The following is a 12,365-nucleotide window of genomic DNA, read 5'->3' on the forward strand; positions in this document are numbered from 1 at the left end:
AAGACAAGTGGGAGTAAGTTCACAATTCTGGTACTTTATGTGGATGATATCTTACTTGCAACCAACGATAAGGATATGCTGACAAAAACCAAACAATTTTTATCTTTTCATTTTGAAATAAAAGACTTTGGAGAGGGTGCCTATGTTCTCAACATTGAGATCCGTCGAGATAGATCTAAAGGAGTACTAGGTAAAACTTATATTAATAAAGTTGTCAAAAGATATGGGATGAAGCATTGTGCTCCTACTACGGCACCCATATTAAAAGGGAATAAATTGAGCCTTAAGGATTGCCCACAGACTAAAGAAAAAAAATGACAGATGACCCTAATACCATATGCATCAGTGGTCGGCAACTTGCAGTACACTCAGACATGCACTCACCCTGACATATCATTTGCAGTCAAGGTTCTTGGCAGATTTAAGTCGAATTCGGGTCTAACTCACTGGAAGGCTGCTAAGAAAGTCATATGCTATCTGCAAGGGACAAATGACTATATGTTAACCTATAAAAAGATGAACCACCTTGAGGTTATTGACTATTCAGATGCAAATCTAGAAGGTTGTCCTGACAGTAGAAAGTCTACCATAAGATACATATTTCTGCTAACTGGTGGTGTGGTTTCTTAGAGGAGTGAAAAGCAGTCCACTACTGTTGCCCACACCATGGAGGCTAAGTTCATAGCTCTATTCGAGACAACTTCACAGGCCATTTGGTTGCGAAACTTCATCTCAGGACTTTAGGTGGTTGAATCCATTGAGAGACCACTGAAAGAATTTTGTGATAATGAAGTTGTTGTATCCTTCTCCAATAACAACAAAAGTACTATGTCTTGTAAGCATATGGAGTTGAAGCATTTTGTTGTAAAGGAGTGAACAAAGAATTTTTTGGTGTATATTGATAACATAAGGACTAAGAAAATGATAGTTGATCCTCTTACTAAGGGTTTGGCCCCGGGATTATATGTTGAACATGTTAAGAGGATGAGCTTGTTTGAAACCCTATAATCATGTACACTGACTTTTATGTGATCACATTTTGGTAATAAAGATATGATTCTCTCTTTCTTTCTTTTGTTGGTTAAGCATCAAGTTTGCTTATAAAGTTTAAGAGTTTAGCATAACAATACATTTGGACTGATAAAGTGGACTTAAGACCTATCCACATGAACTGTCACGTACTCGGGTTAAGTGAGAGAATGTTGGGCAATAAAGTGTCCCTTTGTATGTGTCTCTTCCCATGCATCATACCTTTTGGTATGATGCATGGTGACCTTTCGAAGGTATCCCTTGGATACCTATATATACCACATGATGGGCAGTGGTATATGTGTGAAATTTGAAGGCTTACAAAGATCGGTCCCTTCTCACCCACTGCTTAAAGGCATGTACTTATCAATAGGAGCAGTTCGACTGAGGAAATCGTTTGTCTCTCACATCAGCGCAATGGCAGGGACAGGTATGTGACTCTATTCCTTCACATATGTGTTATACCATGTGTATACTCCTCCGATTCTCCACATTAAATTCTCTCTGCTAGACTCACGTCTCAATAGACATGGACTATGACGGGCAGTGATTGTTCATGACCTGAGGTCGGGTAGGGTATTGGAGCTATGGACCACTGCCTAAGGATTGTAGTTTTACACTACCAACAAATTAAAGGATGTTATGGGAAAAGGTGGATACACTTATAGAGTGTGATGGACTTTGCTTGGAAACACAAGGGTTTCTTGACTCTATCAACGATCCCAATTTCCCCTCTCAGATTGTAAAACCTGGTGAGGTTTATAAGCACCAGATGCTGTACAGGTTTTTTATTTATGAAAATAATGGAACTATGTTAGTTTGATTTTCATCTAAAGCTAGTGTTCATGTTAGGATATTTTTTTTTTATCTTGGAGCTGAATATATTATAATATGGACCGGTTCAATTTGATGACTGCAGTTTTACTCATATTTCATGAAGCATTAATGTTGATGATGGACTACCATTTTTCTTTTTACAGTTGTTCAAAACCTAAGACAAATGTCACTTTTCTATTTTGAACATTTTGATGCTAGTAACACTATAATGCTACACATGCTGCTTATGAATGATCCTTGAAAGACCAACTGCTAGGATGTTACTTCAAGGTCCAGTCATCTTCTTATCTTCCAATATTTAACTATTTAAGTATTGCCGAGGAAGAAAAGAAATGAATATGTTTCCTTGTTTTCTTTTCTCACCTTTCAAATATGTCATATTCGAAGTGGATGCTGCATACTTTGCCTGACTATATCTTTGCTTCTCGTTAGAGAGAGAGTTTATGGAATTTATCATGTTTATTAATGTCTTTTTTAGAAAGAAAATACAGTATATTAGCTACTTTCAAATGCAGAAAATCTCAATATAAATTTTTTTCTATTGCCTGCTTTTACTGTCGCACTTTTCTATTATCCGTAACAAATAGCGGCAAGGTTCAAGGCCTTTTCTGGGGCTGCAGAAAAGCGCCAGTAAAGGATTTACCGCCAATAAAAGTCGACGCTGATCCTTATGCATGTGATAGGAGAATGATAGCAGCTTCAATAGTCATAAAACATAAATATAGCATAAAGGAAGTGTGTCAACCACAAGGGAATGCCATTCTTCATTAGAAGGGAAATCTCATGAAGCTCCACCTAATTTTTAGCAACAACTAAAACACACCAAACTTTTTGAAATTGTTAAAAATGCACTTAAATTTTACACTCGGTCAACTGGGTAATATTTAGTACTAATGAAAGTCCTATTGAGCTAGAAATTGTAGGGGCAATCTGTATTGACTCAATCCAACTACATAGATGTGCTCAGCACTGGTTGTTTGCTAAAGATCAGACCTTAGATTAAGTTTTTCTAATGTACCATTGATAGGTTCGGTCAAGCTGACTTGAACAAAAGCTGGACAAAAGGGCAGAACCAGAAAAGATGATAGTGTCTTTCTAAAAGGTTACAATTTGCATGACAATGTCTTTATTGCCAACAAAATTGTTCATTCTATGGAGCAGTCAGGTAAGCCTTTTTTTCTTATTGAAACTCGATATTTTTTAAAGCATTTGACATGGTAAGTTGGGAGTTCCTTCATCAATTCCTGAGAGATTTGGCTCTCCCAACCATTTCCATTAAGTGGATTATGAAATTACTTTCCACTGCGCAAATGACATTCTCAGTTTATGGAGTGCGTGGCCATTTTTTCAATATAAGGCAAGGCCTTTGACATGGTTGTTCTCTATCTCATCTCCTCTTCAACATTGTAGGTGAATCCCTCCGTGTTATTTTCAAAAAGGCCATGGTGATAGGGTTTATCGATAAGTTCCCTATTAAAAATCTTGGGAACTTGTCGTTCATTCAATATGCGAATGAAGTTATATTTGGTTCTGAAAATTCTGCTCAAATGACAAGAATATGGCTACTTCTGAAAGTTTTTAAAACTGTTTCGGGACTCAAAATCAACGAATCTACTCGATCCTAAATAGTTTTGTACAACATCATCTTATGTTATTTTATCTTTCAAAAAAATTAGAAGCAAGACTGAATAAAATACTCTCAAATTTTCTCTGGGTGGCAAAGGTCCTACTTAGGGGTGGCAATCGGGTCGGGTTGGTGGGTCAGCATACCTCAACCCGAACCTGATCGGGTTGGCGGGTCGGGTTGGTGGGTCAGCATACCTCAACCCGAACCCGACCCATTTATTAAATGGGTCGGTTGTGGCAAACACGAACCCGACCCGTTTATTAAACGGGTAACCCAACACGACCCGCCAAGCCGCTTAATAAACTGGTTGGGTCGGGTAAACGGGTTGGCGGGTTAGCGGGTTGACCCACCTGCCTAACCCGTTTATTAAACGGGTCAGCCAGGTTGGCATACCCCTAACACGAACCCGACCCGTTTAATAAATGGGTTAGGGGAGTCAACCCGTTTATTAAACGGGTTCATTTTTGCCCAACCTGCCTAAGAGGCGGGTTGGCGGGTCGGGTCAGGTTTTGCCACCCCTAGTCCTACTAAGGTTCTTCTAAATTAGGCAGGGGTAACAAGAAGGGATGGCAGTGGACCGGGGAACAATGGTGCCCCACCCAACCTTGCCCTGTTTGGACTGAGAATGAAGCTCATGAAACAAGGATGGAGGCGGGGATGAAGGTTAAAATCTATCCCCGTGCAGAGATGGGGGCGGGGATGCACTTATGCTTTCCTCCGCTCCGCCCTGTGCCTGCAGTGCCCCACCCCACCCCCAATCCTTTAGGGGCTCACTATAGACAGAGGGAAAATGGGGCCCCGCCCGGCTTCACCCCCGTTTGGACTGGGGATGGAGGACATGAAACGGGGATAGAGAAGGGGGGGGGGGGGGGGGGAAGGTTAAAATCCATCCCCGAGCAGGGATGGAGGTTCGAATTTTGAGATGGGGCAGGGGTGAAGACCTCGTCCCCCTTCCCCATCCTCGTCCCCATCCACTGTCATCCCTAGTAACAAGGCCTCTGTTGGGTGGTGGTCTTGGGATTAGAAGATTATTACAACTTAATATTGCGCTCTTGTGCCGTTGGTGGTGGCAGTTGGCGTGTGGTGACTTTTCTTTGGCTGAGTTTTTTAAACTAAAATACAAGCTCCTCGAACCTCCTACTCAATGGTCGGCCAACTATCATTGGAAAAGGGCCTCTCCGGTTTGAAAGGATATTGCTAAAGCCTTTAGTGTTTTCTCTCATTTCTCCATGGCCTCTTGTTACTCAGCGGGATTGGAGGTGGGTATTAATAGAACTATTAAGTAGTGAAATGGGCGTGAACCGAGATATGTCTTCCGCATTTATCTCCTTTGTAATCAAAATAATTTTTGAAGGGTTAAACTCTTTAAGCATGACACCGTTAGACAGATATTTAGACACATACTGCAACAAATCCAGTTTGCATTTTCTGCTCAGTAGTTTTGTACCTTCATAATATCAAATATTAACTCCCACTAATCAAACTCATGTTTCCGTTAACTTGGGGTAACCATTAAGGGTACGCTTGGTTGTATTTTTGAAAAGTAAAAATATTACTCAACACAGATTCACTTTAAAAATCTCGTGAGATTTCAAATATCATGAGATCTCATGAGAAAGTAAATATCACACAAATGAGAATCATTTTTTAAATCTCACTTTTAAGGTTATGTGTCAACTCATTTTTTATCAACAAACTTTTTATGAGGTTTACTTTTAGGGTTACGTACCAAAAAAGTTTTATCTTTGATTGTTTTGGGGTATTGTTAAAATGAGATTCACTTGGAATAACATGAGATGCAACCAAACATACCCTTAGCCAAGTTGAATTTAAAGGTTTATTTAATGATGTATCACAAAACTTTTCTTTATGTCAAGCCAAGTGATGCAGAGCATCCTGAAAATCTGAGCTTTGAAGACAAATTGGATCCAAATTCAATTCCCAAGATCCAATCCAGGATAGGATCCAGTTCAGATCCAATCATGCCAACCCAGACCCATTTTTTATTATCGTGCTACAATATCTGAGATATTTTGCATCTTTCTCAAAGATTCCATTTTATTATTCGATTCCATTTTTTATTATCCAAATTATTTTTTTATTATTCGATTCCATTAAATATGTTTTTTTATTATTTATTTTTAGGAGCCGGATTCTACGGATCCGGATAGTTCTGATGCTCTGTATGATCTTTTTGTGGTACTAGAGGGTGTATGGGAAATATGAGTAGTTTTTATTTTTATTTTTCGCATTTTCATTTTCTAATGTGTTTTGTGTAAGATCCAGTTCATTGCATGTTTTAGATCTGGATCAAGATCCTTTCCAAGGAGGGACCTAGTTGGCGCCATTTGGGGGTAGACCATCTTGGACCTCATTCAAAATCCAGCCTTGACTAGTCCAAGTCAAATATGCTTGTTGGTCCCTTAATAGCCTTAGCAAAAAATAGTCTAGTTAAAATCCTTTTTTTAGAGCATGGCTTGGGAAGGCCATTTGCCTCTTTAATATGGATCTTCACCATGCTCCAGAGCCTTTATGATATGAGGGTCGACCAAGGAAAGGTAGTTTTTCTTCTACAAATTTTGAAATTTTCTTGGTGGAGAAGAAATGTTTGAAGGGTGAAGACAGTCTCAGTATTTGGACCATATCTCCCAAGATACCAATCCAAATTGCATGATCTTTAACTTGTTAGAAAGCTAAGATCATGCCCTACAGGTTTGATGTTTACCATTTTACGTGATTCAGCTCGGTTAAGCCGCTAAAATCCCTAGCAAGTTTCCTGCTGACAGCATCAAGCCCTTTTGCTGGTGGAAAGCTCGAGTTTGTGAGTTTTTTCTTGAGAATCCCTTCAGTGAAGATTGACCTTGACATGTTGTTGTGTAAGCACTTGGGTTCATCATTGTTGGGTGTTCAAGCTGCAGTTCATGGTGTTTTATTTGGTGTCGGTTGCTTTCCAACAACATCCATTACCTTCTTTACCTGTATCTTAAAATCGTTGGTTCATTTGTTCTTGTTTTTCGTTACTTTTATCTTATGTCTCTTGTTCGAGTCAATCCATATTGCTTGTAAGTTGTCGCAAGTTAGTTGTTGATTTCAAATGCATGTTTAGAGGTATTTTATGTTAATAATTGACTATTTTGTTCAAAGTGTTTCTCGGATTATTGTATGCTTTTAAAACTTGTTTTCTTCCAAGAAATGAGAATCTCTATTACGAGTTAACAGAGACGTCTCTAAAGAAATGATCGTATCAGCCTTGATACTGGTCAATTTTTGGCGTTCTTTAGCTTCCTGAAAAGCTAAGACGATTATCTACACCTTTATAGTCGAGGCCATTGAATGAATCGGCCTTCTGCACCTTTGAAAAGTGCTGATAGGTTTTTGTTTGACAGGATTCCACTGTCACCAGTTTGTTTCAGAACACTCCAAGTGGTGTTCGGTATTTTTCAATTATCTAAAGATTCCCTGCATGACAAATTGTTTTTTTGATTATGCGGAAAGCTAGAACCTAGATCTAAAACTTTTATGTTCAAAGTTTTGATTGATTCATTATCTAATTGTGTCAAAATTTGCAATCAATCTACTGTTACTGAAAGTCGTGATTCAAAAAATGTATCTCAATATCCTGTTGGTAGTTTATCGAGTTTTCTTGATTTCTAAAAATTTCCTGCATGTTCTGTGATTCTGAAATGAGAGTTTAAGTAGTTGAGATCCTGTTTAATATTAGTTCCTTACCGAGTTTCTCTTAATTCCTATATTTTCATGTCGAAAGTTCTTGTGAAAGTGAATGTGTGTTTTACAACTTAAGCACATTTTATAACTAAAACACCTACTGTTTTTTTTTGTTTAAAAATCTGTAGCAACTCGTAGTGAGCTTAAAAATTTTCAATCCTTAGTTCGTTGGAAATGTTTGGATCTGACCTATGTTTTCTCAGTTGGTGGTTTTTACAAAATTCACTATTTGAGGGGTCAAAAACCCCTGCGAACAGACTGTCCGTGAAATCTGGAAGTCTGTCATAGACTTGCTTATCAGACTCGGTCCCGAGTCCATGGAACAGACACCTCTAATCTGAATTTGGTGTTTTTGGATTCGTTGGAAGGTTGTGTGAGTTACGCACAACTTTTATTTGGACCACATCTGCCGAATCAGAGTGTTTAGGTCCCGAAATTTTATTTTCTCAGAGTCCTGTTCGGACTCATTGTCGTATAAGCTTTCGTGTGTGTCAAGATCCGTTTGGATCTTGGATCGTGAATCGGTGCATACCGAGTCCACATCATGTTTTTGCATCACCAAGTGAGGTGTATTTTTTATTATTGCTAAAAGGGTAGGGTGCCTTTTTTTATTATTGCTAAAAGGCAAGGTGTCCGTTAGAAAATGTTTTTTTTAAGGTAAAAATGGTAATTTCAGCACATTTGATGGCAAATTTGACCCAAGGAAACTTTGAATTTTTAATTAAGAAAAAAGACGTGACTACTGTAATTTAGGTGTATTTCTTAAAAATTCCCTTGAAAGTACCTTAATTTTAGAAAAGGGTATCTCAATCCATTGCGAACCAAATCAGTTAAATTATCTCTACCTAGAGAAGATAGGACCATTCATGAAGGAAAAAGAAACATGCAATATAGAAGTCCCAGGGCCATTGTCAACATTGCTTGCCTTTTTAGCCAAAGAGGCATCTACTCAAACGCTTCCCTAAAATACGGGACATGGATTTAGCATTGAGAAAGTGACTGATGAAGTCCAGTAATCAAGCAGGCAATATCATTCTACTACAAGCACAAATTCAGGAAAGTTTTGAAAATTAATAAAAAAATGTAGTTTTTTAGTTAAAATTTTGAAGCAGGCCATCTTGTGGGCTTGGATAAAGTTGTTTCACAAACTCTAATTTGGTAAATAAACTTCCATTGCAACGAAATTTCTGTGGCAAATCTCAACCACAACATTGAAGTCCACTTGTATCCACAAAAACGTGTAGACCATTTACAACAAGCCCTCATACCCTATGGAAGATGAAAAAAGGCGCGCACTTAAATGAGAAAGGTTTACAAACCAAAGTGCTTTGTGTCCGCAAATGTGCTCCAACTAACATGCAGTCAGAGGCATTTGTCTTAGCCTTTAGTTTTACCCGAAGTTAGCTCATCCTAAGGCAAAAGCTTCATGCCCAATTTGACAACAAAGATGTGTTTGGTATGGTTTGTATGCCAAGGGTTAGGGTGGATCATGTTTTATGATGTAAGAAAATGATATTTTATGCTAAACCAAACAAAGACACAACTCAGGACCCCAAGTTGGTCTTGGATTTGCTAGGTTGGACTTGATGGACTGGATTTAGTATTCTATACTATTAATTTTATGTGTTTTCTTAAATTTTTTATAATTTTTTATATTCTCTTTATGTCCAAAATTGTAAATATATAGATTAAAAGTGCTTTTTATCCTTTGCACATGCGAACTTTTTTATATGCAATTTTTTTTCAAATATGTGATTATTTTTTTGCAAAATAATTTCTATTATCATATCTGTATCTCTTCGATCAAATGTCAAAAACTTGTATTTTTATAGGTTGTTGAAAAGCTGAAACACAAGTATATAATTTTCATGTTTTGAGTAGGAACCAAATCCCTTCTAGGGTTTCCATTTATGAGTTCCATAACAGGAATAGAAACATGCTATGCACCATTTAGGGATGAACAGTTCTATGTTATTTTCTTGTTACATGCATTGAAAATATGAAAAAACAAAAATAAAAAGAAGCAGGCCGAGACATTGACTTTCTACTGCCACTAAGATCATTTTGATATGATAAATGGTTGAGGTGAAACATCGTGATAGACTGTTTCTCTTAAACATGCAAAGGTGAGGATGAGAAAGTCTGACATAAAATATAAACGAACTTGAGAAAGTCCGCATAAAATATACGAGGACTTCCTCATGTTATTTTGATCTAAAAATATGAGTTCTTAAGTCATGAAATTTTAGTGCATTATGGACCTTATAATTTTTTAAGCCTTTAAAAATTCTTGTCAAAATCACATCATTCAAAACTCGTTTTTTCCTGTACAACATATTTATAAGATTTAATTTTTAAGAAAATCTAAAACCTATGATTTTCAGCTCAATAGTTTTATATAATTTGTTGTCTTCAATAGCACCAAATATTAATCCGAGTATATACCACCAAAACCATGATTTACAGCTTAATGGTTCGGTACCTTCATTAGTCCCCAACATAAATCTAGAAAACAAAGCAGTGTCTTCTTTGTTCACGTCTTATCTGCATTCAAACATCGACACAAAAAAGTAATTCCACAAATCCATGATCCAAAGAGGAGTTAGAAAAAGAATCTCTTCAGATTTGGGTACCGATAGGTAGTTTTTTCACGTGAAAAAAGGCATTTAAGTAAAACAGTTGGAATATCTCAAGAAGTAAACTGACCTTTAAATTCACAATAACATAATAAATCTCATTATTAATTATGTTCTACCTGCATTTTGTGGGGTATCACTTCCATCCATCTGCTATTGTTTTTTTGAGCTGTCCTCTCTCTCTCTTATTAATATATTTTTTGGTTGAGCTTGTGTCTGGGAGGCCTCTCTCTCCCCACCAGGAATTCTACTTAAATGCTATATAACTCATTCTGCACCAACTCCAGAGAGGAAAGAGAGAGACATGATTTATATGTCATAATGTCCATGCATGAATGATTGTTCCGAGTCTTTTCAGAGGCACCAAATATTAATCCGAATATTTTATAATCATTTACTTTTCATAGCAAGCTAAGCCAAGCTTGAGTTCATGACACACTTGAGTTTGAGTTGGCTCGTTCAAAAAAAAAAAAAAGAATATGTTTTTTAAAATTGAAAATAATAAATTTTGGTCTCTAAACCTAATGAGCTAAGCTCAGACTGGCTCATTTACAAATGAGATACATTGGTCCAATGTTCTAAACAATAAGATTTTTAACCCTAAATTTATTACAGCCAAACACTTCAACCATCTAACTTCATGATATAAAATATACCTAAAATATATTTATCACTAGTGAACGAGCTTATACAAGTCGAGCCAAGCCCAAATACTCATTCTTCACTTTGGGCTTGTCCAATCTATTTCACAAGTTAGAATGAGCTTTTCATGAGCAGAAAGTGGCTCATTTCACTCCCCAGCCATAAGGGGCTAGAGAATGTTGAATTAGAATCTGGATCTGGATTCTGAGTTGGTTGTGGACCCTGGCTTAACCCGTCTGTAGCTCTCATTACTCCTCCGTAGAAGAAAAAAAGAAGCTCTCGAGCTATGGGGGTGCAAAATAGCTTGGGTTTGGTGAACTTCTCATCCGAATCTGACACTTTATCAGCAGATGTGGATCATTGAAAGAAAGATCCAAAAGGGTATTAAGATGAAATTCGGATCCACACATCCAAATCGTTTTCAGATTACCACTGCAGGTCGCCCGTGGTGCCAGTGGGGTGGTTGTGAGGGTGCTGAGAGGAAAGGCACCAAATCAATCCCCACTGGCGCACGGGTGATGGTAGCTTTCAGCGGTGGGCCACGTAAGGCAAGGTGGTCGTGGGTAGGGGTTGGCAATCGTGTCGGGTTGGCGGGTTGACCCGACGGGTTGGTGGGTCAGCATACCTCAACCTGAACCCGACCCGTTTATTAAACGGGTCGGCTGTGGCAAACACGAACCCGGCCCGTTTAATAAACGGGTAACCCGACACGACCCGCCAACCCATTTAATAAATGGGTTGGGTCGGGTAAACGGGTTCTCAGGTTGGCGGGTTGACGGGTCGGGTTGGCAGACGGGTTGGCGGGTTGACCGACCCGCCTAACCCGTTTATTAAACGGGTCAGCCGGGTTGGCGGGTTGGCATACCCCTAACACGAACCCGACCCGTTTAATAAACGGGTGAGGCAGGTCGACCCGTTTATTAAACGGGTTCGTTTTTTCCAAACCCGAACCCGCCTAAGAGGCGGGTTGGCGGGTCGGATTGGCAGATCGTGTCAGGTTTTGCCACCCCTTCTTGGGGTCCCATCTAGGGTTTTCTTCGCTTGGGTCAAGGTTCCTCATCTTAAAAAAATAAAAATTATTTTCAGATTCAGATCAATGTTTTATCTTAGATCTGCACTCAAATTCAAATCCAATCCGATCCTTTCACACTTTTTACATGTAAAGACTTGGATTTAGGTCTTCTTTTACCAGATCCAGTATCACCACATATATTTTATATCCGGATCCAATATTGCATTATCAGATCTTATTCGGATTCGGATTAAGAAGGATCCGATCCAGATTGGAGGGCAGAAGACTACAGCGTCAGTGTTGTTCCGGGAGGTGCACAGGGAGAGTTGGTAGTGGAAGCCCTCTTCTGAGATGGATGGTACGGACAGGAGGAAGCTTCTGAGGGATAAGAAGACTTGGTTCGATTCGTTTATCGTCTTCTGGGGCTGTTGCTCTTCAGGTTAGCTTCTCTCTCTCTCTACTTCTTCCCGTTCTGATCGGAATTCAACAAGTGGGGTGTCACTATTTTCTCACTATCTTTGGTTTTTCCCGTTCCCGTTGTTCGAGTTTCTTGACCGAGCAAGTATTGCTTCTCTTGATTCTAATGAATGTATACATCTTCTGTGTTTTCATAACGTGCGATACCCGATTTTCATAAACGGTAATGGAGGAAGAAATATTGTTCTTTTTGCGTTTGTTTTTCTTCTGTTGATGTGTGGGGTTCGCATTAGAGGAATTTGTGAACTCCCCATTGCTGGTAATGAAGATTCAAACCAAATGGTTCCATTTTTTTGTTTCGTTTTGTTTCTTTTCTGTTTTTACAGTTGATTATAATTAGTGTTGACTACGGGTTGGTAATAATTCTTTTCCATTCGAT

General features: G+C 38.5%; 1 pseudogene; it reads left to right on the forward strand.

The window, feature by feature from the left end:
- The window catches only part of LOC149839737 (uncharacterized), a 26,423-nt pseudogene extending 24,571 nt beyond the window's left edge, over positions 1–1,852 (forward strand).
- Positions 1,853–12,365: the final 10,513 nt, after the last annotated feature.

The sequence above is a fragment of the Nuphar pumila genome, chromosome 4, assembly GCF_984573655.1.
Source record: "Nuphar pumila chromosome 4, dmNupPumi1.hap1.1, whole genome shotgun sequence".
NCBI lineage: Eukaryota > Viridiplantae > Streptophyta > Magnoliopsida > Nymphaeales > Nymphaeaceae > Nuphar > Nuphar pumila.